This window comes from Mastigoproctus giganteus, chromosome 2 (genome assembly GCF_048544385.1).
Source record: "Mastigoproctus giganteus isolate SK-2022 chromosome 2, ASM4854438v1, whole genome shotgun sequence".
Lineage (NCBI taxonomy): Eukaryota > Metazoa > Arthropoda > Arachnida > Uropygi > Thelyphonidae > Mastigoproctus > Mastigoproctus giganteus.
In genome coordinates, this window is record NC_143576.1 from 159,199,832 (window position 1) to 159,225,873 (window position 26,042).

Consider the following 26,042-nt stretch of genomic DNA (forward strand, 5'->3'; position numbering starts at 1 on the left):
TCTTCCCGTTGTCTTCACTCTTAGTTTTGTCTGTTTTATTTCAAAAAGTACACGGGATAAATTCAATAAAATAAGTGAAAACGCATTTACCTTTCCCCAATTTGCAATGCAAAATCCTCACGTGACAAACTTTTAAATCAGTGTAGAAAACGTAGGAAAAGTAACAAATTACGAGTAGAATAGAACCTCCTTCTACATGTTTCAGTTAGCAGATATGTGATTTCCTCGAAGTTATTGCAATCCGCTTCTTATTTGGGCGATTGATGGAACGAACTCCTTGTGTTGTAGAGGTTGGTAGTTTGAACAAATTCAAGGCAAACTGTCAGAAGGGATGGGCAGAAGAAGAAGAAGAAAGGAAGTAGTTTTTTGGGAGAGGGGAGGGGTGGCTGATGTAGTATAAGCTTGCTTTTTTGCATCCTTTGCCACTACTAATATTAATGCATTTTTACTTTAAAATTTATGACAGCACGCATAAGTGGGTAATCAGAAAAAGTCCCCAAGAGAGATACGAAGCAACAGTTGAATGCCACTGACTTAGATGGCACTTAATGTTAAGCATACAACTGTCAACCTTCTTAGCAAATTCTGAAAAATCCAGACTGAAAATTTGAGGCGGAGAATAAGCAGAAAAACAAGACAAATAATTATTTATACGAATTAAGGCAGACGCCATAGAAAACAGAGAAAAGATATTTATTAAAGAAGCATATTTCTAAATAAATTTGAATTAAGACTTCTAGAACGGAACTCAGATCCTTTTTGTCACAATTTTTTTTAATGAGTTTATTTATAATAAGGGATTGTAACTTTAATTAGATAAGCTGATTGTTATCAGGGTTTTACAAATGCTCATCTTACTTATCTCTGAGCGTTAAGAACATTATAACTAGAATTTTCGCATTCTCTTACATTCGCTGAATAATTTAATAAAAAAAAAGGAGAAAGACCGAATAAATATTCAGTAGTAAAGTAAACTTAATCTAAGCCTGTAATAATTACTGACAAAATGAAATAAGCTGTAAAATATTTAAGAAAAACTCACAAACTGAAACAAAAATACAGCTTAAGAGTAAATGCAGATGACAGGAAGCAAAATACAACGAATAAATAATCGAATCTAAAAAAGAAATGCAGAAGAAACTGGAATAAAACAAAACGAGACAAGCCAGCACATCACGCGGCATAGAAATGTGCAAAAGTGACAAGCAAATTAGAGCGAGAAGAGAGATGGAGGCAAGGGATGTGGAAATTATCCCTGATGAAGCCCTCCGTGCAATTACTGTACTTTGGAGTAGATATTTGTTTGCAGCCACTTGAACTCGCCGAGTGCGAGGGTAAGGATTATGTGTTAGAGCTACGCGTGAACGGAAAACTCAGGTTATTAGTATCCCACGTGACATGACTTGACAGGAGGGTTAGATGCCCTACTGAGAGGAATGATTGATTTATGTTTCTATCGGCAAACTTTGATAAACGTCTTCGGTAAAGAACAGAACTTGGCCTCTTCGTATCGGCAGACAGGATGTACGAAGCGTCCCGTGGTATGGAACATTGCAGAGCACCGTGGAAAAGAAATAAGAAGAAAAACTGTGACACCACTTTCGACTTTCTCTCTCTTCCCATTAGTACCAGCTGGGTAATTTTCCGCTATAGAAGATCAGAGATTCTTCGAGTGAGGGGAGAACAGATTTTAAGGGAAGCGGCTTAAGCATAATATAAAATGTACTTGATTAGTAAACTCTTCAATTTTTTGAGACATCAGTGTGGTAAGGCTCAAATAGGGTTCCCAAGAAAAGTTCGAAAGCTGCTGGTGTAAATTAGCGGGGAGACTGTGCTCACTAAACCAATTGCGCGAACTCGCTGTGAATTCATTAAAGTACCTTTGCAGAAGAGATCTCGATTTATCACTCTGTTCTCGCCCAATTCTCACAGGGATGCTTTTCGACTTCGGTGATCACGGAAGAGCGTCGACGCTGTCCACGGATTTAACTGATCAGTGCGTCTACAAAAAAGACCAGGACGGGGGAAGAAGGGAAGGGAGTTCTGAAGAAGATATCCATTAGCCGTGTCTTGTGTGGGTGCTGACCCACTGTCCTTCTACACTCTGTCCATTTACCATGATCGTAAGAGCGGCGCATGTCGCCTCCTCTTCGTGTTTTCCAGCATCCCCAGAGCCGAGTCTCTCGCGTGTTGGAAAGGGATGTCACTGCATCGGCATGACAGCCGAGACAGGCGAGAAGACGGAGTCTCGGAGAGATCACTCTGCCGACATCCCCACTTGAAAGCCGCCCACTTCCACGTGATTGATCGCCCTCCACTTTCTTTCTTTTCAGGATCCTTTTGCCGCCGCAGTCCCGTAGTTGAAAACCTTGAGCGTCCATTAAGTGTCGGTCGTTTTTTATTTTTTTTACGCTCTCTCTCTCTCTGCCCCATTGCGGAAATTAAACAAAGACTCCGGTAAAGCAGCCTTCCTTCTTCTTATAGAGCTCTTCTCTAATTTCATAAATTGCACGCTCTTCGCCAGAGTACTGTTTGCCGTTGGAAGTTCGAATCAGGATTGCTTTAACCATACATCTTAGATCTTTTTTCTGCAAGAAAGTTTGTTAATTTTTGAAAGCCAACTGCGCTGTCTTCGCTCTCTGTGTATCCTCTATCTCCTTTTCGTTTTTTGCTTTCATTCTATCACTTCTCTTTCATTATTTTGCTTTATTTGTTGGTTTCATCTCATTCATTCGTTTCGTCCTCTCCCTCTCTCTCTCTCTCTATATCTTCTATCTCTTCTTTTTGTTTATCTGTCTTTCGTTTCTTTCCTTCCTACTTTTCCTTCATTTTCCTTTCTTTGTTTTCTTCATCCGCTTTTGTTGCTGATGTTTGCCCATTTCCCAAATTATTCTCCATCTTTCTAGTGTTTTCTTTAAAAACCAACATGCGCATCGATGTATTTTTTTTTTTTTTTTTTTTTGTTAGACATGATCTCCCTCATTATAGTTCGCTGGAATAAGTGAACAGCTAGTAAGAAACAATAAAATTTAAAAAAAAAAAAAAATAATAATAATAATAAAAAGGAAAACCCATCGAGGAAGGCTGCTTTGGAGAAGCTCAAAGGTGACAAGATGTCGATCTTTCTGGAGGGAGGCTTACAGAACAGAGTTAATCTGGGTAAATCGATATTCGGAATGGCGCTATCCTAAGTTTATTGCTACATAAAGATTTTGTTGCTCAATCTTAATTCACTGGGTTATACCAAATGCAATTTGGTAATGAGAAAACCGAGCGTAGGTCTCGTGCTAGAATTTGCTCACTTTAAAGGAAGTACTGCGTCGAAGAATGAAGTTTAATGGGCCAACTTCACTTTGAGCAGCCTCTTAGAAGCTTGAAGTAATTGAAACGTGGCTGAATAAGAAAACAGAACACTCTGAACTGCAAGAATGGGATTCGAATATCTTTATGGAGGGACTAGTAAGATGGATTGATCCCAAGGGTCTGCTTGTCCTTATATGAAAGCACACTGAGCGGTAGTTGAGTACGAACGTTAATTCCACGGCTACACTTGTTTGTTAGAGGTTGTGTGACATCGTAATTTTTGCTGAACACCCCTCAGTGGTTTGTGCGAAATGTTATTTGAAAAATCATTTTATTACAGCGATGCTTTATCTGTATGGAATCTTTTTACTTACTCCTGTGGTTTATGCACTTTTTTTTATCTTTTAGTTGAAGTTTTATTAAAGGAATATTGTTTGGGGATTTTTTACTGCAGACAGCCGAATTTTTTAAACATAGAAGACTCTTTGAAAACATTTTAAAGAAGGGCAAAATAGTTAAAATTGAAGAACTTTGAACACGCTATGAACTGCCCTGGCACTTGATCCCTGCTGGAAATAATTTGACACGTACTCCGGTCGATCTCCCGGAGAAGAGATAGAATTGGGCTTTAGAAGGACTGGATCTAACTAAAGTACGTACGTAACTACCCCACTGGAAAATAGAACTACACTTAGAATTTCAGGAATTGGCAGTCGATATACGGGTAGTGTACGATATGAAATGTAATGTTCTAGTATCTTCGAAGCAAGAGTTAGATTTTGTAGTGATAGGAAGAAAAAACAATGCTGGTGTCTCCACCAACTCATAGTTGGTGGAGAGACCAGCATTGGTTGAGAAGCTTATAGACAAAATGACCTAACACCTATCTTGAGGTAGAGTTTAAAAGGAAGTAGATGCCACTGGAATTAACAATTTGGAAAATGCATATGTTTGAAGGGAACCAGGAATTTTTTTTGGGAGATCTGATCAATTTTTCACATAAGCTTGTTCCAGTTACTAGACGGCTGTACTTAAATTTTTCGGTAAAAGTTGAGGGATTGGTAATCTCCTCGACAGAATGCAGTTTTCACAATGACTTCCCTCCCTGCAAGATAAGAAGATTGCTTACTATCAGTGAGTAATCTCCGCGATCAAGAAGCCTCACTATTAAGATTCGACCCAGTCTACTAACTGGACACCTGTTCGTTTAAAGTCATACCTAGAAATTTACAGTGTTGGATCAGACCATGAAATTCGTAGTTGCTTCAAAAGACATTGCTCATAGTAGGCGCGCAAGACAATTTCATCGTGTGCAGGATGAGAATCATCTGCTACCAAGATCTAGTACCAAAATAACTCGACCATTCCTTTTTGGAGTTGTTGGATACAAGGCCTTTATCCAGTAACAATAATCACCAGTATTTATTAACTGGCCATGGTATTTAAAAGGGTATTTTTTCCCTCTTTTGTTTCCTCCTGTTTTTTTCTCGCCTGTTCTAGAGTTTGTGTATCCTTAAGGTCCATCCAATCATTAAGCGTGCACATATTAAGAAATGAAGGCTATTATATTGCAATCAGAAAATACATTTTTAAAAGAATGTTTTGGTAGCATATTACGAGTTGAACATTAAAAACTGACGGAGGTTAATTTCTTTTAGGTTTTTGCTTGCTTAGATATTTAAGAGAGATTTATGATGTGCTAATGTTTTACAAGAAACCAAGAATTGTTAGCGAGCATGGGGCAGCCTAATGTGACGTGGAATCTAACATATGATGCTGCTACTGATTTAACAGAACTCTGATTTCGCTCGAATATTAAAATGGTCGGAACATCTAGAGATGTATAATTTATTCTCCTGGAAACTTGGACTTTTCATCCCACAAAACAAGTAACCCAACTGAAAAAATGCAAACGGGTCACAAACACAATTATACAGTTCGGATTGCTTAACTCCACGAATTGGTTTAAATTTCACTTTAATGGAGCGCTGCGATCCATTCTATCGCCATTAAAACAGATTTTATTTCCGAATTCGATGCCTCTAGTTTGCAATTTTGGTTCTTTTCGTTCACGATTTCCATTCCCCTTTCAGCAGAATGCGGCTGTTCAGCCAGTGAATGCTTTTACTAAGAAACCATCATTTAAAAGTTTAGAAATACCGTAAACTTCTCATTTCACAGAACGAACTGAACTGCGAGCTTAAAGAAAAGTGTCTGTGTGTCGAGTCTATTTATTTGTCTCCTCCGAATAAAAATAAAACATTAAAGTTTGGGGATTAGACTATTTTAACCCGTCGCCAACACGTTCACTTACTGACTTCTGGCTGGCCAACAAAAGAATGGCGGAAACTTTGGGGCCATTAATTTACACCACAACAATGGAGTCTCGAGCAGATCGCCTACCCGCCATTCTTAATGGGGGCGAGGGGGAGGAAATCAGCGAATGACTACCTGATTGATTACATTTCCTCGCTGACGCAAACCTTTCGCGCCAGTTGACTATGGAGGATTTCCTTTTACAGTCAAAGTAGACATGGGAAGTATAAGATTAAGGGCTAGAGATTGGAGTGAAAGGGAAAATAACCCCTCTGGAATACTCGCGAGGATCATATGGCCATGTTTTGTGGAAGTGGCAATCAATGGTGATTTAACATCGCGATTCAAGAGAGTTTTTTTCTCGGAAATATTGAAGGGTAAAGGATGCTGATGAAATTTAGCGCATGATGGCTTGTATGGGCATTCGTAAATTTTCAAGGTCTGGGGACGGGTCGGGGGAGGAGATGGTGGGTGATAAGATCTCTTTGGCGAAGTTCTGATAATCTGGATCAGCTGCAGCAAAGATTGAATAGTTGCTTTTATGGAGTGAATACTCAACATCTGGTAATACAAACAAGCTTCGTCATTGTAAAATTAATCTTTCCTACTTGTCCATTGTCTCCCTTTAAAATTTGTATTCCAGAATATATTTACTCAGCCATTCACGACTGGAACACAGAAGAGTATAGTCCACTCAGCCAGCTTTTCATGTTTTCAACGGCCATTTCACAATACAAGTAAGTTTATGCGAACAATAAATTATTGTTATGGACAGAAATCTCTGTTAATAACATTAGAACGCTGTAAGAGAGAGAGAGTTGAGTTGTTTAGGGGCTGACAAACCCGACCAAGTCTACCTCCTTTGCATTCTGCGTACCTCCGAAAGAAAGAAACAGAACACACAAAAAAAGCAACCAGAAAAGGCTACATCTCTCTCTCTCTCTCTCTCTCTACTATCGAGCAAATCTCGGACATCTTTTTAATTAGCCTTTTTAGCTACCATCCCGCCCATTACGGTCCACGAGCGTAACGACATCCCGTTTAGCGATCTTATAACAACACCTCTACCGCCGTGCTTCGCTTGATGTGTACGGCGTGTGCCTCCCCCCCCCCTCCCACTCCGTCTGTCCCCTTTTGTTTCTTCACTGGACTGTGTGATAGGATCTTTAAAGGCTGGTCATTTTCCCAGTTTTATGATAATTACTTCGTTACGGCTCGCGCCTCTTCCCTCCTCCCCTTTTACCTCTATTTTCAACGGTGGATTAGCGCTTTTTACTCTCACCTGCTGCGCCTGGGTTTCTTCGCTTCCATCATGCGGTGCGGTCGTAAAGATGCTGCGAACCAGTACTTAGAAAGAATAATTGTCGGGGGGACAATAGGGTCTGACTGTTAATGGCCGGGTACTTCCTCATCTACCAAATCATTGAGTTCGGGGGAGGCTTCATTAAATTTGTTCACTTCTATACTTATCTTCGACTCCAGGATTGCGATTACAACGATGGGGAAGCCAAATAAAAATAAAATGTGCGATAGATTTGGCTAACAGACATATACATAATAGAGACCCCCATCGTACATTAGAATAAATGAGCGGATTTTCTTGTGGGGCCCCCGCTACTCTCTCGATCCATTACTTGGTGCTTCTAGCAGCTTAAGGTGTTATAGAAGTAAAATGAACATCGTGTTCGTCTCTGCTCTTCTGGGTCTACCTCCATCGGAGGAAAACTAAACATGGATTTTGCAGCGATGTAAAATAAATTGAGATTTGGAAGTAATTTTAGCTTCAACAATCTCAACATTAATAATGGCTGCCGGTGTTTAAATTTATGGTTACTCGTAATTTTGAATTTAATATTTTTTTGTTTTCTTGCTTCTTTCAATGTCTGCTGGGAATTTCTGGAATGTAACGTTGGGAAAGGAGCTGGGTCACTGCCAGTTAAACTAAAGAGTCTATGTATTGTGTGTTCTGAGACTGACCTGGTTGTATCTTCAATTGAGATCAGCTATCTCAACTCAACATGGTTGAGAAGAAAGACGAATCAAACATTGATCACGGAATAACCAGACCTTGCATCGTGAGATTTTTTTTGCTGAGATAAAACAATTGCTGAAAGATTACTTTAAAAATTCTGAAGGGGTGCAGCCTCTAGAGTAAAACTGGCAAAGATGGTCATAAAAAATTCTTTCTTGATTGCTTCCAACAAATTGAAAATTTCCAACAGAAATGTATTGCTGCTCAAGAACACATTTTTGAAGGAAATCCAATTTAAGGAGAGGTCCATCCACATATTTTCGAGAAAAAAATCCACCCGAGACATTTTTGAATGATTAATATACTCTATTAATTTCCTTCCATTAAGTTAAATACATCGCTTTAGTTTCTAACATAGAGTATCTTTCTAAAAAAAACAAAACAGGTACAGGTTAGATAGTTATTAGGGCTGATATTAAACAGATTGCTACAAGAAAGTCACGTAAGTACTTATAAGATTTACAAGTTATTGATTTACGAATAACTTGTAGTATAAATAAACTGCTATCAGACATAATTTACCATTGGACTAGGCACTGATGAATATTGTACAGCTGGATTTTTTCATCCTAAGTGAAACCGCAAGACGGGAAAGGAAGGAATATCTTTCGGGGTTTGTACAATCCTTAGGCCGAAACTTTCTAAATGGTTCATTGGTTTTTGCCACGAGGCTGAATTTCTTGAGCAGGTTGTCGGTAGGAACCTACTTTGCTAAGGCTCAATGTGGGATTATATCGGGCAGGAATGTTTTTCCTCTCAGGTCCAACTGGCTCAAAGTCCTCGAAGTATGGAGTTGGCCTCCGTTTAAATCATTTCGTCATGTCTTACTTGAAAGGAGGAAATATCACTTCGGCCGGCTGTTGCTCACGCTATTTCTTCACTCTTCCGCTTCATAAACATCTGTTGCGATCTGCTTAACGTCCCGTAGCTACTGAAAAATGTGACGCAGAATATGCCACCATCGAGTCGTATACAGCAAAATTACTACCAGAACTAGCTCAGTTCTGGCAGTGATTTTCACAGTTAGTAGAAATTATCATTCCGATCAGAACAGCACAAAATAGCGACGGACAGTCAGTTTCCTTACTTCTAATATCACTGTTCAACAAAAAAATTCTTTGAATTTGTTTCCTTTCTTAAAATAGGCAAACTTTACTAATTTTGGGTCGAGAAAACGAATATGACTTCAGAAATTTTTTTATTAGTTCTAGTTTTTGAGATACAGTACTTTCGCTATTGTCTAAGAATATAGTAACTTCAGTAGTAGTCGGAGTGAAAAGTAATATTAAAACAATCTCATATTTGCATTTCCTTGATACAACATAAATCACAGTTGTTTTTAATTAAAACGTAAAAAAAACAAGAACACAAAAGAAACTGCACAGGAACCTAAAGTACTTTCTCAAAATGTGGCCTATTCACGACAGCGCCTTCTTTTCGCTTATATTCCATTTCCGGGGCAACTCTTGTTACTGTCCAACAGTAGTCAGCAAGCATAGAAACGTTCCACCTACCCTGATATCTTCTTTCCATTGCTGAAATGTCCTGATGGAATCGCCCACCGTGCTCATCACTCACTGCACCACAGTTGTCAGGGAAGAAGGCCAGATGAGAGTCGAGAAAGTGGATTTTCAGTGACATGTTGCAGCCTAATTGATGATGCTTTTCTAGAAGGTTGTTCACAGTCTCAACATAGTTTCCGGGTCTTCGGTTTCCCAGAAAGTCATGCACAACACTTTTAAAGGCTTCCCATGCTGCGTTCTCATTACCCTGGAGCACTCCCTCAAAGTTTCCATTCTTTAAAAGCTCACGAATTTGCGGACCAAAAAGGATTCCTTCCTTAACCTTAGCATCAATCAACAGTGCAAATTGTCCTCTCAGGTACTTGAAAGCTTCTCCATCCTGGTTCATTCCCTTAACAAAGTTCTTCATGAGTCCCAGTTTGATGTGTAAAGTGGGCAGAAGAATTTTTCTTCGATCAACCATAGGATTGTGCTGGACATTTTTTCCCTGGGCGCAGATTTTCCCTTAGAAGCCAGACTTTTCTCTTGTAGTATGAGGACCTAGCTAAGACTATCCCACTCACACAAGAAACAGCAGTACTTCGTGTATCCCAACTGCATGCCCAGCAGTATTGTATCACCTTCAGGTCTCCACAGATCTGCCATTATTGGTCTTTGTACTTCGTTGCTTCCAGAATTAATTTCATATTCCCATATATGTCTCCTTCATGTGGAGAAAAATTCAAATTATTATATTAAGATAACACGTAATTTCTTACATAAACCTGTATTTATGTCTGTAAATTGCGTCTGTTCTCTGGTCGATTTGCCTGTTTTGCTGGACGAAAAAAATCCCAGTTTCTGGGGGGAAATAACCTTGCTATCTACGCCTGATACTGACTAACTCAGCCACGGAATGAAAAAAGCCCATTAAAGTTCCTCGCCTCATCGACGGGATTCGAACCCGGGCATTTTCCACTCGGTGTGGTGGAGAACGGTAACGATACTACTGTGCTACACCCGCGCAGACCCTTCATGTGGGCAGCATGGCCTAGAGAAATTGAAGGAAGAGCGTTACCATTGTGGAGCAAAACAGCTTTTAAACTTAGCTTTGATGAGTCTACGAATAGTCTCCAGTCATATGGTTTGTGCTCCACATTCAAAGCTGTCATCAAATCATTGACATCACAGCAGGCAACAAGGTTGTGTTCACTTTTAAAATAAATGGAGGCAAAGCATTCTGCCTGCTTCTGTACACAGACACCTTGACATTTGGTTGCAGAAGATTCCACTGTTGGAGCCTTGATCCCAGAAGCTCTGCTTTATCTTTCGATAGATTTAGGTCTCGAATTAGATCATTTAGTTGACCTTGAGTGATTCTGTGTGGTTTACTCGGCGACCCAGGTTCTGGCACAAAATCAGGATCCTGTGACGTTGAAGACCCAGGTTGACCATGATTCCTCATACTGTCCCCATCTTCATCAGACTCCAAAGTGTACTCTTCTGGAGAGTGAGATACAGGCAGATCATCCCCATGTGTCAGTCGGATAGGTGACAGGATGTTGGGGTATGCCACAGTCCACTCCTTTTTTTTCATATGCCATGCTGAATAGGAGGCACCATGCAGAAATAACAGTCATTTACATGATTTGAAGGCTCCTCCAAATCATTGGAATGACAAAAGGCATTGAACGTCCTTTGTTATTCAACCATCCACGGAGATTTACAGCACATGTGTTGCAGAAAATATGAAGTATCCAGGGTTTGTCTTCATCCCCTACCTTACAGGTAGTAGGCCGTCTTCACAAGTGGAGTCAACTGGCGTTTCTGAGTGGAAAATGTCACGTCACCACACATAAAAAAAAAATTGTCAACACATTTGCGTGGCATCCTGGCTTTTTACATAATTTTTGTCCATAAACCTGAAAAAAAAAATGAACATCACTCATAACGTCATTTGCAAGGTAAATGATACACAGAAATACAAGAAAAAAACCCACCAGGCCGTATCAGTTCCTGTTTCACTGTTACCAACCTATCTATTCTTTAGACTCCAATATTCCCCTAAATCATAAGAGGGGCTATATCGAGCTAACTAAGAGTTTTAAATATTATATTCATTTTTCCCATGCTGAAATTAAGAAGAATTGATTATTTTCAAGCCAGAAACATTTTTAGTGTTGACCAGTATATTCTTTGAAAAATTCAGACTTTCTTTGAAAGTCTGCTTTTTTGAATTGGGAATCACGCATTCTTCGAATGATTTGTCTGTGTTTCACCATTAGAAAGTTATATTTTAAACCTACTACCTAAAAACTTTCACTCTGTTGTACATCTCCAATAAAAGAAGAATTCAATGGCATACCGTTTATTTATGTTTCCCGCTCCCTGAAGAGTAGCAGTGTGGTTATAATTCCATCCTCCTACATTGGGTGGAAAAGACCCGAGTTGGAATCCAGTCAATGACACGAGGAATTTTTATGAGGCCTTTTTCCAATGGCTAATTAGCCGGCAGGCGAGTGGTGCACCTTTTTCTTTAATTCCAGACCAAAGAACAGACGCCATCAGACAAAATACACTGACACTCAAAATCTTAGTTGCTTTGGCACTTAACAGCACACCTAACTTTTCTCACTTCGTACTTGAGTATCTGCAATAAGGGCTGTTGCTAATTTGAGTATCTTTGGGGCTTTGTTTATTTGGGGATTTATGAAGCGCATCAGTATCTATGGCCACAGCGCGCCATCGACTTCTTTTCACCATAGCGTGCCAGTTCATACGCAGTCTTAATGCTTTATAATGTATTTAAAACTTGTGTTTTCATGGACCAATATGTATGTTGTACAGCTGAAAAAGAGCCCGAGTAATTCATGGGGGGGAACCCTACATGGGGAAGTATTGCCTACTTATATTTGATAATCGCAGAGGTTTATTCTTCATTTCAATAAATGCACATTAAAAGTAAACAGAAGCGTTGAGATGAGCTCATCCAGTTAGGCATTAGAGAATAAACGATACTTCTGCTTTTATTTTGTCTACAGCGTATTGATATTAAATATATGCCAATGTGGCACGCTGGGTGTGAAAAGATTGGCATGTCAGAAACAAACTTAATAATTTGCAGCATAAGAAGAAGTAGATGCGGATAATTGATTAAAGCGGACGACTTTGCTTAAGAGAAAACTTAATTTCATTTCGTTTGTTGAAGAGCAAAATGTCATCTCAGCATGCTGTGCCTGCGCCTGTAATAAGGTAACAATGGCCACGCTCTTGGAGAAGCATCAGATGAAAAGAACGCGCCTTCGGATTCATTAAAAGATAGAAATGTAGTACAGCATGATAAGCTGGAGCTATTTCAGACACGTGACAACGGGGCTAGATTACTGGAAACAATGCGTGCAAGTAATGACACCAGACACTATTCACAGAGCTGACTGGAAATAGGAAATTTGCAATTTATCGAATGCTTCCTGGCGACAACAGACATTCTTTCCTCTAAATATCTTCACGAAATATGCCGAAAAATAAATGAAGGGTTTGGATGATCACATCCCTGCACAAAACGTCTTTCTTAAGTGCAGTTATAACAGACTAATCTAAGAAGTGATTACGCGAATAAGATCTCTATAATTGTAAGAGGAAAGTAGTTTGAAATGCCATTAAGAAACAGATATTAAAGTTGCTGTTGGCTACGTCTGGAACAGATAGCGGCAAATTCAGAACAAATGTCTTTACAGCATCTCATTACTGCTTTCAGCTCGAAGTTAAAAAAAAAAATAAAAGCGCAAAAGTTATCGCTGTGAACAACTGGAAGCAGATGGAATGAACTCAGCTGGTGATTAAGTAGCTTCCACTTTGATACTGTTGTAGAACTAACACGTTTATTAGCAGAAAATGCAAAGAAGTGTCACTATGGGATTTATTTATTAAACTGCTGATTTACAAAAGATTCTGTTTCAAATAACTTGGTTGGTTGTATAGTGAAGTATTCAACATAATGTACATAAAGTGACTTTGGTTGATTATCTCCTACAAACAAACCATAATTGTATCGCTATATTAAGGATTCATCACCATATAATGATTCTAGGTTTCTCTGTGTGTAGACAAGTTTTTCTCAATATGAATTATAAATTTTGAAATATTTGGAGCGTTGACCATAAAATGGATAACTTTCCATGAAATTCTGAAAACAAATTTCTAAATTCGCAAGGATTTGGTTGGGTTGGTGGATTTTATGGCGTAGTGGTATCTGGGCCATAACGTCCCAATTCCATAGCTGCAACGATAAAAGGTAAAGTTCGCCGGATGATAAAACATCCCCCTCATTGAGTTGCGGGAGATCGTACCCCTTAACACGAAGTTCGATTGTGAAGTTAGTATCGGAGTAAAGACTTTGTAACGTTATAAATTTACAGCAGAACCTCAAAAATGCGGCACTTTCTGAATATTTCTTTGAAGATAGTCGACCGTATCTATGCAAAAGCAAAATTAGCTAACGGGACTTGAAATCATTCATTTTTTTGAGACATTGGGTACTGGTTCTCAATATAGTATTTAATAGTTCAGTTGTATGAATTTAGTTCCAGGCGATTGGATTGCTAAAATCATGTCTCATTGTTCATACTTCATAATTAAATACTAGACAATCGCAACACGATTGTCTAGTATTCAAAATGGCAACCTCTCTTTCTTAGGCAAATGGATACCAACTGGACCAATCCAGAAAATATTTTGGCTTAATGGTGGCGATTATAGTTTTAAGGAGGTTACAGGGATCACACAGTCATTGTATTATCGAATAAAAATAACGAATTACCACTAAATACTTAGGCCGTGTGCATAAATTATAATAATTAAATAAAAATCGGAATTTTCAAAAATTGGGCAAGTGCTGGGTCCCGGATTTACGAGTTTCTACAATTCTTAACTTATATAACTCATATATTCATAATTTTAGGAGATGTTTAGACATTATTACATCGAAAAATAAAATTAAACAGGCATCTGTATAATGCATACCAGTGACAGATTGTGGTTCGGAAATGGTACATATATGGACCTTAATGGTCTTGTCAAACGCAGTATACAAACATTCAAGTTACAATTTCACACAAAAATAGATTTTGCGCAGCCGTTTCAATTTTAGGATAAATTATACTTACGTTTATTTCCCACATGCCACTTTACATCAACGTGCACGCACCACAAACTTACTGCTAAGTCCAGTAAACGATCCTCAGAACATTGCATTATTTCATTAATTCAAATCCACTCAGATTTTAAAAGTATTTCATTGCTATTAACAACTTTTTGGACATTTAGTGATCGGACATTACACTAAAGCTACGATTATGACCGTAACTTTTCTTTTGCTGTTGTTTGGAATTTTTTTCGTTCATCGATGAGTTTGAATTCTCTGGGGATTCATCACAGGCAGAAAGTTCTAGAAAAATGTCGAAATTAGTGGAAAAAACTTTCTACATATAAATTTAAGATGTCAAGATGAATGAGACAAAGCAAGAAGATAAGGGATTGCGAGAATCAATCAGCAGTCAGGAGAAATCGGCCCCTTGATGGATGTCCATCATTAAACATGCAGTATTGGTGACACCAATTCGTTGTTCGGATAGCCTTTTATCCCAATGCCACGTACGCAATATATTACATATTAAAAAACATTTGATTTTCCCCTAAAGAAAAACATGGGTGAGCCAAATGGATTTTGCAGCCAACTTACACAGTTGGGTGGAACTTTTGAGTTTTTATTTTATTGGTGAAATTTCATTTGTTTCGCCGGTACTTAAGGTATCATCTCAACATCCCCTTAGCCAATCGATGGGTTTAAAACGAAATAAAATAAAAAAATCGCCAATAAAATAAAAAAATCCAAGTACTCTACTGAGAAGTTTCCACCAATCAGCGAATAATAATAATAATAAAAAAAAAAAAAGAGAAAACATTTAGTCGATATCATTATAAGAACGACCACTAGATGCCGTGCCCATCGAAGGACTCCAGTACCGGGTAACACTGACTGATGCAGAACGTCAGTGTTTGCTGATCATCAGCAGTAGTGGCACGCTCGTGGTCGGAATAGGACGGACGGAGAAAAGGGACCCCCGACTGAAACGGACGGAGTTCTGAATGTGTCACTGGTATACTGCGGCGATATACCGGCACGTTTACGAATCTCGTGCACCGGCTCGTTTTATTCTATGGTCAAGAGCTGCGTGTGTGTGCATTCGGGTGTGTGCCTTTAATGAACAGACAACGCGGGTTAACCTTCTTGTGCTCTGCGGATCTGCAATAATTTTACGTCAGCTGCTACGTCATCAGATGGACGTGGAGGTGAGTTGCCATGGTGATTTTTGGAATTAAATCTAGAATTAGTAAATGTAAGAAAATACGGGCAAGGGGTGGAATCTGCTGTATCTTAGAGAAAGAGTGTGTGTGTGTTAGAGGATGGAGGAAAGTTCACCACGACTCTCTCGTACACTGCCACTAGCAGCGGACTCGTTCATTCACACTTTACCAGAACTTAAGTTTTTCCTGTGAAATATCTGGATATCAGAAACAGACAGAACATACGGTTTTTTTGTTTTTTTTAAATAATGCCAATGGTTTTATGGAAAATTGGAATGAAAACATAAAAAGGCAGACAGTTAAAGTTAAAAATGTCAGTAGGTAGAAGGAAGGGAAGAAAGGAAACTTAAAACAGATACAGAAAACAAAAGAAAAGAATAAAACAACAGATTGAATTAAAATTAAAAAATCTGTAAGTCGAGAAAGAAAGCTTTATTTAGTATTATCGTAACTCATACCATGAAAAGTCAACAGATCTGTAAACTGTGTTCTAAGGCAGGTCTGTTTCTGTGCAGGGAAAAAAAAAAAAACCCTCTCATTTCTGATAGATGCTAATTTGCACAGATTTCGCCCTTCCCAACTGGAGAGGAAGGACAAATCATCTCAACCAGAGAGAGATGTATAACAAGTCAGAAAATGATTTAGCTGAATAACGAATCTATCTGCGAATACATGTTTGGATTCACCATTTAGTTAATTTCTCACTCGGTCAATTCATCTTAATTAAACTTAGAAAGGACTCCATCGGTCCAAAATTCTGCGTTGCCTCTGTAAGTTACAATGAAGCAAGTCCAAATCACATCGCGTATCTTAATTAGTTCATCCAGTAGGCTATACATATGACTATCACAGTCAGCAGACTGTAGTTTAGTTTGTCGGGAGTATAATTTAGCGTACATCTATGCATTGTAATGAATCATATTCCAATATCTAGTTTCGCATTGTACAGTAACCAGATGCTACGAGTGTAGTATTAATTATAAATGTGAAGTGGCCATGTGTGATGGCCGCCTCTTGTAATGAAGACATATGAATACTAAGAAGTTGTAGAACGGAAATGAGTTATTACGAGTTTCCGATTTCAGCAAAGCAATTGGATGGAAGATAATGCCCACTAAAGGTCTCTTATTTCCACTGGTCGTGTTTAGATGAGAATAGGGAAAGGGTAATTTCGTGTCATTGAAACTTTTAATTTTAAAATAGCTTTTTTAGTATTTTTTATTTGATAAATTAAACGATGTATTAACAAAATCTACAATTGCTATATTGTATAAATAAATCTGAATGGTATGTAATTCCCTTTGTCAGATTTCTGTTTCCATACGCAACCTTTACTGGAATCCTTCGGGTGAATGTTATTTCATCGGTGTTCCTTTGCAGTGGTGTCTTCCAGAATGGCGAATTTGTGCAAATAATAGTTTAAATAACTATATTGCTTATACTCCTTAATCAGGCAAGAAATCTATATTAAAGAACAATTAGAAAGAATGAAACAATATCCAATTGGAAACTGAGAACCATATTTTCGGCCAAAGCACTTTTTTCAGCCAAAGCTGAACAAACAGTCGTGTTCACTGTTATTTTATCTCCTTTCCTTTCCAAATCCATTGAAGGTTTTTGAGTAAGAATTTAAAAATCATATCTTAATACTCAGTGCTGGAACATTAGAACTTGAAAAATTCTACCAACAATGTCCTCTTCTGATGGTTTCTGTCTTGTTTGAAATTGCATCATGTACTTCAATTCTGTTGTTCTTACATCCCTGTTCTGCGTATTTCATATTTATTGTACTCAATTTAATTTATACTTATATATATCCCTAGAATAGAAATAAAGTAACCAAATTTGTGTTGTGCTTAAGTCCAGATGCAGCTATAGGCTGAAAAATACAAATAGTATATTATTCATATTATTCAGCCTATATTATATTATTCATGTGCCTCTGGCGCCACGTTCATTTACATTCAAGTGTTGCATGTGGCACCACACGACTCTTATGGCTCTTCCGTTTTGAAATAGTAAGTTTTATATTTTGTCTCTTTTGAATTTCCATTTTAGCATCCATCTTCAATCTCTGTTGGGTCAATAATAATCTGCATGCACGCAATGTTACAGTTCTTCGATATGAATTTCGTGTAACATTAAAAGACCCGCATGGTCTGTCTTTATGGTTGATGCTGGAAAAAGTTCATAATTAAAAATTACATACACTCAACATTTTCATTACGGTCGCAGGGTTTAATTACTTTGGCGTTTGCCCTAATCCATCACGTGTTACAACATATATTAATATCTTTAAACCTATTAAATATTATAATAATAAGAATTCTTATTCCCACTAATTGTCAATAATATAAATATTGTCCCTTTTCAAGATAATTTCTCATTACCTGTACATTTCTGACATCATCTTCATGATGAGGGTAACTTTTTGTTTTAACTGCCGGGAACTTGTTTTTCATCCAGCAAAAAAAGAGCAAACTAACCAAAGAAATCACGCAATTGAAAGACAATGCATGCATGGGCTTTTGTTTGCAAAATCAATCAACGAATACGATACTTATATTACATCTCAGAAAACCAAAACATTCGTCCAATTTCACGTATTTTTTTTTAACAAAAACTTTATAATAACCTTCTGAACAACAGAACTTAGTATTACCCTTTCAGGTATTACGGCTAAAGATAGTGAGAGATCTAACTGGAAGAATTTTACATTGATGGCAAAGGAACAGCTCATCATGCCTTCCTTGAAATTTCAACCCGAGTGCTTAAAGAGCAGGACCAACGCATTTTACGAGCTAGCAAGACTGAATGATGAATGTTTTCATGGGCAAGATGCTCACACTGATTACTAGATCGACGTGTTGCCAAAGGTTTCGGAAATATCACACTAGATGGAGCTATTCCAGTGTTCAAATGTCAAAATGATTTCTACAGCATTGTTTTTGAAGAGTGCAGCGATTAAAATTGTTGCAGAACTCGGCGAAGATATAGCAGAGTGGCTCTACCGGAATCCAGATGAACCATACAGAATTTCTTGAGACGATCGAATCGACAGATATATCCACTACCGAATAGAACGTGGTTCCAAAGGAAAAAAAAAAAGAATTCATTTACATTTAGTAGCTACCAAATTTGTCGAATCGGTATATAGATGTAGTTATTGTTTTGTATTATTATTTGAAAGATTTCGTCTATACCTAATTAATTACACTACATTACTATAAGTACTGGGACACTGAACAAAAAGATAAATTTTGTGCAAACTAGCCAGATAATTAAGTTTGATGACTGAGCCAATTTCAAAGAAACAACAGGTTAGAATTATAAAAAATAAAAAAAAAAAAATTAAAAATTGATGATCACCACCAACGGTCATTATTTCTTACCCATTGTCACATTTCTTTTAATGTCCTCTACATCCTTTAAGAGTGAATTTATGGAAGTTATGGGGGCCAGTTTAGCACCCAAAATACCACTCTTCTAAAACTCCTTGAATCACAGCAAAATGCCGCCCAGATTTGCAACAGGAACCAGCTCTTTTTTCTCTCAACTCGGGCTTTACTCGGTGAATTATTTACCAAATGACCCCAAACTTATGCATAATACTCCTCACTCATTGTCTTACCAGGAGAACAAAGTCTTTGTGAATGCTTCCCCTTCTATTGAAGAAGGCGATTAAACTGACTTTGATTTTTTGAAAATTAAATTTTTTATGTCTCAGTGAGGATGTTCATTCGTCGCCATCCCATTCTTTGTTTGGGGATTGTATTCGAAACACCACGAGTCATCACCTCTTAAAATCTAATCCAGTAAAGTGTGGTTATTGTCAACAAGTTGAACGAACTATTTGAGTCATATGTCGAGTTTGAGCAGCTTTGGTTCGGAACGGAACGAATCTAGCAAAGATTAACTTAGTTCAGCCATATGATATAAGAAAGAAAGCTTATATAGCATCAGCCAAAAAAAAAAAAAAAAAAACCCCCTCTCCATTTCACCCATCCGGTCACTCCAAATGTTTGTCTAGTTTAGCCTTAAATTTATTTAAGCTATCAACTTCTACAACAAGAGATGAAGCCTGTTCCCTCAATCAACTACCCGCTGGCTAAAGGCAAACTGCCGCACACTATTCTACAACTGTCTTTTCCTCAATTTGAATCTATGCCCCTCAGGTTCTTCATCTGAGCAAGCGGTAGTATCCCTTCAGTATTGAGCCTGCTCAAACCATTCATGGCCTTATACACCTCAATCACACCACCTCGCAGGTGACTAGTCTCCAGATGCTGCAACTTGAAGAACTTAAGGCGCACCCCTTTGTTCCTCTCACCAATCTTGTTCCCCTTCTCTATGCTCGTTCTAGCAACTCTGCATCCTTCCTAAAATGAGGCCTCCAGACCTGTACCCATTACTCAAGGTGTGGCCTGATCATTGCCTTATACAAACAAGGGGATAATCACCCCTGTCTCTGCTAGAAAAACTGCTATATATCATTGACAAAACTCCATGACCTGCTCTGGCAGTCCGTCCGCACTGCTCAGAGAACTTCATATCTGACTGCACAATTACTCCTAGATCTTTTTCAATCTCCACCTCCCTGAGTGTAGTACCACACAGTTCGTGCGTTTCTCTTGGGTTACTGCTACCAATATGCAGTACTTCGCATTTATCAATATTAAAATTCAGTTGCCACTTCTCAGTCCATCTACCTAACTTTTCTAGATCCTGTTGCAGTAGCATACTGTCATTAACAACCCTACCAACCTTTGTATCATCTGCAAACGTGGACATTAAGCCTGATACACCATCAATATCATTGATAAATACAACAATAGACCCAGCACCGAACCCTGGAGGACTCCAGTAATAATATTAGTTCACGTAGAATAGTGTCCATTTAATACCACTCTCTGCCGTCTCCCCCTCAACCATCCCTTTATCCATTGCAGCAACTTGCCCTTAATGGCGAACTGTTCCAATTTGTACAGTAGTCTTCCATGTGCAACAGTATCAAAAGCTTTCCTGAAATCCAAGTATATGATATCAAAATCATTTTTTGCATTCAGTTCCTTTGTAACCACATCATAGTATCGAATCAAATTGGCCAGACAAGATTTCCCCTTAACAAACATATGCTGTGTCTGAACTATTACTGCAGCCTTGTCTAGATGATCCTGCATCACTTCTTTAACCAGTGACTGCGTTATTTTCCCCGGAACAGAAGTTAAACAAACAGGTCTATAATTATTTTTTTAGTAAATTCAAAGTTCTTCCATCATTTTAGGAGTTATTCAGTGATCAAACCCAAATCAATATGCTAACTTTTTTCGACAGTTTTTGCTGTTCCAAGAATAATTGTACGCTTCATCCCGAAATCTTGCAAACTACTGAAAAGCACATAAGCAAGATGATAGAGGATCGGATGGAACATTAAGAATATACTTTTTTCATCAATTCTTAAATTTAAATCGTACGTTTAGGACAAAATTATCACTTAATACAATGACAACGCCTTGAACAACATCACAGCTCTAACACGACTGTCTGCGAAAACTTACGATAAGAAAATTACCTTGTAGATGGGAAACGAATCACATAGATCAGTTGCAACGGCATCGTATTCATATTCCTACCTGCTTTGTCCAGCGTGCAATGGATTCAGTCCTAAAACTTAATTGTAAAGCAGTTGCCTGCAAAGGTTTAATATCAAATTGAATTTCCAAATTAAAATTTAATAACAAAGTTACCAGAGAATTAGCATAAACTTTCCAGAAGGTACAGAAGTCTGTTACTACGCAGAGATTTGTATCAACAGTATTCCAGGGAAGAATTGCTCCACACAAAAACTTTATCACAAAAGGTTATGCACAGCGATGGTTGAAATTACTCTTTGATAGCCATAGGAATTAATTTCTGGAAAAGATTAATTTTGATATTAGAATCCATTACCGCTGTTTTCATCTGGAAAACAGTGTATATTGATTCACTTCTTGTGGCTCACACTCACATAACATTTTTAAAAAGGAGGGGCGTGCAGCTGATGGTTTTGGCCTTTCGTTTCATGGTGTGGTGTCGGATAGACTGTTATCATGATCACTACCTTGCGAAAGGAACGATATACATTCACGGACGCAAATTTATGGTGCAGGACCGTTTGTTTTTAAACCAGACAACACTTCATCCACAGAAAGCTTAGTGGGTGACAGCTTGGTCTGGGAAGAAAAATGTGACACTGATGGACAGTTTCACTTAGATTCCTTACACGAGTTGTTGTAATAGGATTTTAGGAGCATTAGCGACTAAGGCCATATTGCTCTGTGTATACTGTCGGTAAATTGCGTGTGTTCTATGGTCGATTTTCGTTTTTCTGGACGAAAAACCTGAGTTTCCGGGAGAAAAAATCATGCTACTCTCGCCTGAGACCGGCTAACTCAGCCGTTGTGAAAAAAGATCCATAAAAATTCATTGGCAAGATTCCAACTCGTATTTTCCCACCCGGTGAGGGAGGAAGGTGATTATACCAACTGTGTTACCTCACGAGGGCTCCGAAAAGTAGTGCACTAATGTGTCGCCTCATTGTTCTGTGATTAAATGTCCTTTCAAAAAAGTACCTTAATTTATCACCTTAGTTTACAAACAATCTTCGTAAGATTAAAATATATTCATTGCGCAGGGTGTTTATAAAATCCTTTCCATTTTTAAAAATTAATAACTTGAAGATCACAAGTCGTATCAAAAAAACTGTTTTTTGATTTCAATAATTTTTTTGGGATTTTGATAATCAATAAAATGCTAGTTCCAAATTTGATAACCAGGCGCGAAGACATTAATTTAGAAAAATAATACAAAGGTAAATTTTCGCCAATCTTTATTGACCATCAAATTTCCACGTGTCCACCATTAAATCTCTAATAACCAATCAAGGCGGGGGAACTCAGTTCAAGATTTCCAATGGTATTGAACATTGTTAAACACTGCGTTTCATATATCCCCACCGCCAAGTCTACTAGAGTTTGGTCAGGAGATCTTGCAGGCAAGGGACATGGAAAATGGCGACTGATAATTAATATATTCTGTTATTATTATAAATATGGCGCGCGCGTAGCACCATCCTGCAAAAGAATTATGCTTCTGTGTAAACCACATTCATTTATCTCTTGGAACAATTTTTGTCCGCAATAAGCTAAGGTATCTTATGTCGTTAACCGTGTATGTCTCAAATCGCTCTCGACTGTTGATGGTTTCAAAGAAAAAGGGACCAATAATAGCGCATGCCGTAAATACACACCATACTATAACCTTTAATGGGTCGAGTGAATTCTCAAACTGCACATAAGGGTTTCTCTAGCCCAAATTTGACAATTTGCACGATAAGTGCAAATTGTCAAATTTGCGCTTCATTAATTCTTAGAATACATCCTGCGCAAATCTGTCAATCATCCACTGGGAAATAAAGAAGTCTTTGATAGCTTTGTGGTTCCAATCGATGAGGATATTTGATATTATAGGAAAAACGGTGGAGGCTTAAGGGGTTTATACATCGTGCTCCAGGGAATTCGTAATTACACGAAATGTGATGACAAACACTAGATAATCTCAACGATCACCTCTTAGCTTAGGAAATAGATAGCTCTCTTCGAAATACTGTACAATATTTAATACGGGTCTTCTGGAACAAGGAGGGCTTGAGATTATTTTTCTATCTATGATGTTCGGTAAGGACTGCAATAACATTGCTATTATTTAATAAAATTTAATTTAAATTTCTAACTAATATTTCATTGTTTAAAAAATTCCCTATATATAAAAAAACTGTTTTTAAATACTACCTACAGTTTGAGGTAATTTTTAAAGTGGGAGAACACTGTAGGAGCATCCTGTGTAATACGAAACGTTCATCCTCCTCTACTATGCGTGTTTTTTTTTTTTTTACCTTTACACTTCTCTCGCTTTAATCCATCCACACCTATTTCTAAACTTCAATTGCATTTAACTTCTGCAAATGCTAGAATCCAATACCAATAAAAGACATTCTGAACCAAAATACTCCTACAAATCTAATTCTTGCATTTAGCGATTTCCATTGTGTCTCTTTGTAATAAACCTTTTGATGCAAAGGAAAAAATAAATAAAATGGATAAATATATTATTATTATTTTATATTACATTAGTCCTAGTGTTATGAGGTCGTTAGAGACATATATTTTACACCATGCGTTCGCATGATGCAATGAATACGACGCCCTCGTACATTAACGTCCAGGAACCGTAGAGAACAGCTATAAAAGACAAATTAAAAGGAAAGTCTCGTCTGGATAATAAAACGAAAGCATTAAGAGCCCTGTGGAGGTTATTTGATATCAAGGTATTCTCGGATGCTTATAAAGCGATAGATTATGATCCGACGTAGGAGACTAACACGTAGCTCATAAAGAGAGGAAATCATCATTACACTTCAACAGCATTCTCATTACACACGCTGCTAAAGAATGGAGAACCTTTCTTATCAGTAAAGAAGGCACTGCCTTGCTGTTATTACTTTCGCCAGTACGTAGTACCGCGTTATATTTCAGCACAGTGTTTAGATTCTGTCTAATGGAACAACCATTTTCTTGATAAAGTTTTTTTTATTAATTTTTTTCGATCAGATTCTTTCTCTCTCCAATTTTCTTCCACGATCTTCCTCCTCGTTGTGCTCCACGCTGTACGCAACTCAACAGAAATCGTATTGTCAGTAAATGAGTGTCCAAAAGGCTGAATCTGATATATGTAAACAGTTAAACTACTCTCAGCCGTGACGTATTCGGGCGCTCTCCCATGTGTCAACTTGGAGGAGATTATGCAAGGACTTAACGATGCTCTTCATCACTGAGCGTGTGCAGGGCCATATTTTGTCGCATGTCATTGAACGTAGTATTCAACTCCGTAACATTGCGATGGACACGCGCAGCATAGTCGCTGTCGAATGGTCCCATTCGTATTCCAGTTAGTTCCCGTTGGAGTCCCTTATATGCACGTCCGTCCGTGTTAAATTTTCGATGTGGTAGACACGTCCATGAATTCACTGCTCGAGAGATCATTATCGAAACGCAGTTCGTGCTCAATATGCAGTTGGGAAACAAACAGTTAGTGTCCATTGTCTAAGTCTCCGGGACGATATTACGCAACAGTGTCATTGTCTCGATAATTATTACTCCTTTGTAGTCCAAGATTGCAGTTTGGAGTCTTGAATTGCCACTTACTGATCTTCATAAATGCGAATATATTCAGAGCGGCCACTATTTCATCATGCGTTCCCTTTTACAGCTGTATGTATAATGAAGGAGCCACAAGATTGGGTTAGGCGGACTGACTATCTGCGACTATTCAAATTTATCTACACTGCACCCTAAAAAGGTAGTGATACCTTTAAGCGAAATTCGATGTTTATTCAAGAAATTGATAAAGTGGGACTATCTTTGTCCTTAATAACAATTTGTTTCTCCTAGTACAAAGATAGCGAACCAATTGCTCTTGTGTCCATATACGAGTGTTTTCCTTTACAATACGAGCCATCAATAGTTTAGATCATGAAGAATTTATTTGCGTGCAGAATTATACAGCTACAAAGTTCCATTAGACACTTTCAATTGTTTATAATGATTTACAATGATTTACATAATCATTGTAAATATAATGATTTACATGAAAAAAGGCTAAAATTAGTGTTTTACGATTGTTTTATATTTATACATACTCTTTTTATCCAAAATTTTAACTCTTAAAATTCCTGGTCTCGTTCAGACCAAAATAATGAATCAGAAACAACATGAGCACACACTTCAGGTTATGAGTGCACTCTAGGAAGCCGTTAATACAAGTATTTATTTATATTTTATAATAACAATAAAGATTAATTTTTTGGTATATTTTCCCCCTATAGTACAGAAAAGTGTAATAATTTGTTTGAGGTTAATTTTTGGCATGCAGGGCACAACATGTTTGCTATCGCTGTCCTAGTAAATTCTCGGTTAACTTTCAGCAATAAGCATCTACTGTTATTTTCCTCCAGTCCTTTAAAGGAGTTGTCAGCGATCGTGAACCTTTTTTGACTGTACAATGATTCAGGGTCCAAGTTCAGCCCAAAGCATTCCACTGGATTGAAGTCAGGACTTTGCGCAGTCCAGGTCAATTCTTCATGGTCTTTCTCCTCAAATCAGCATCAATAAGCCGGCTTGTGTCGCATACGCATTACCATGCAGGCTCATTGAGGATCCATTTCCAGAGAGCTAAAAATGTCAATGTCTAACCGAATGACTAACGTCACCAGTCAAATATGAAGGGCGACATCCAACGCCATGACAGCACCTCCAAACTTAATTGTTGGAAGGATGCACTCTGATAAGTGGCTTCTCCGGGCATTTTCCAAATCAATACTCAGCTATCTGAACCCCCCTCCCCCCTCTCCCTATTTCAGAATCAGTCCAAAATAGATGAGCAGCGCATCACTCCAAGGGAGGTAAAGCGATTTTTATTGCCATTAT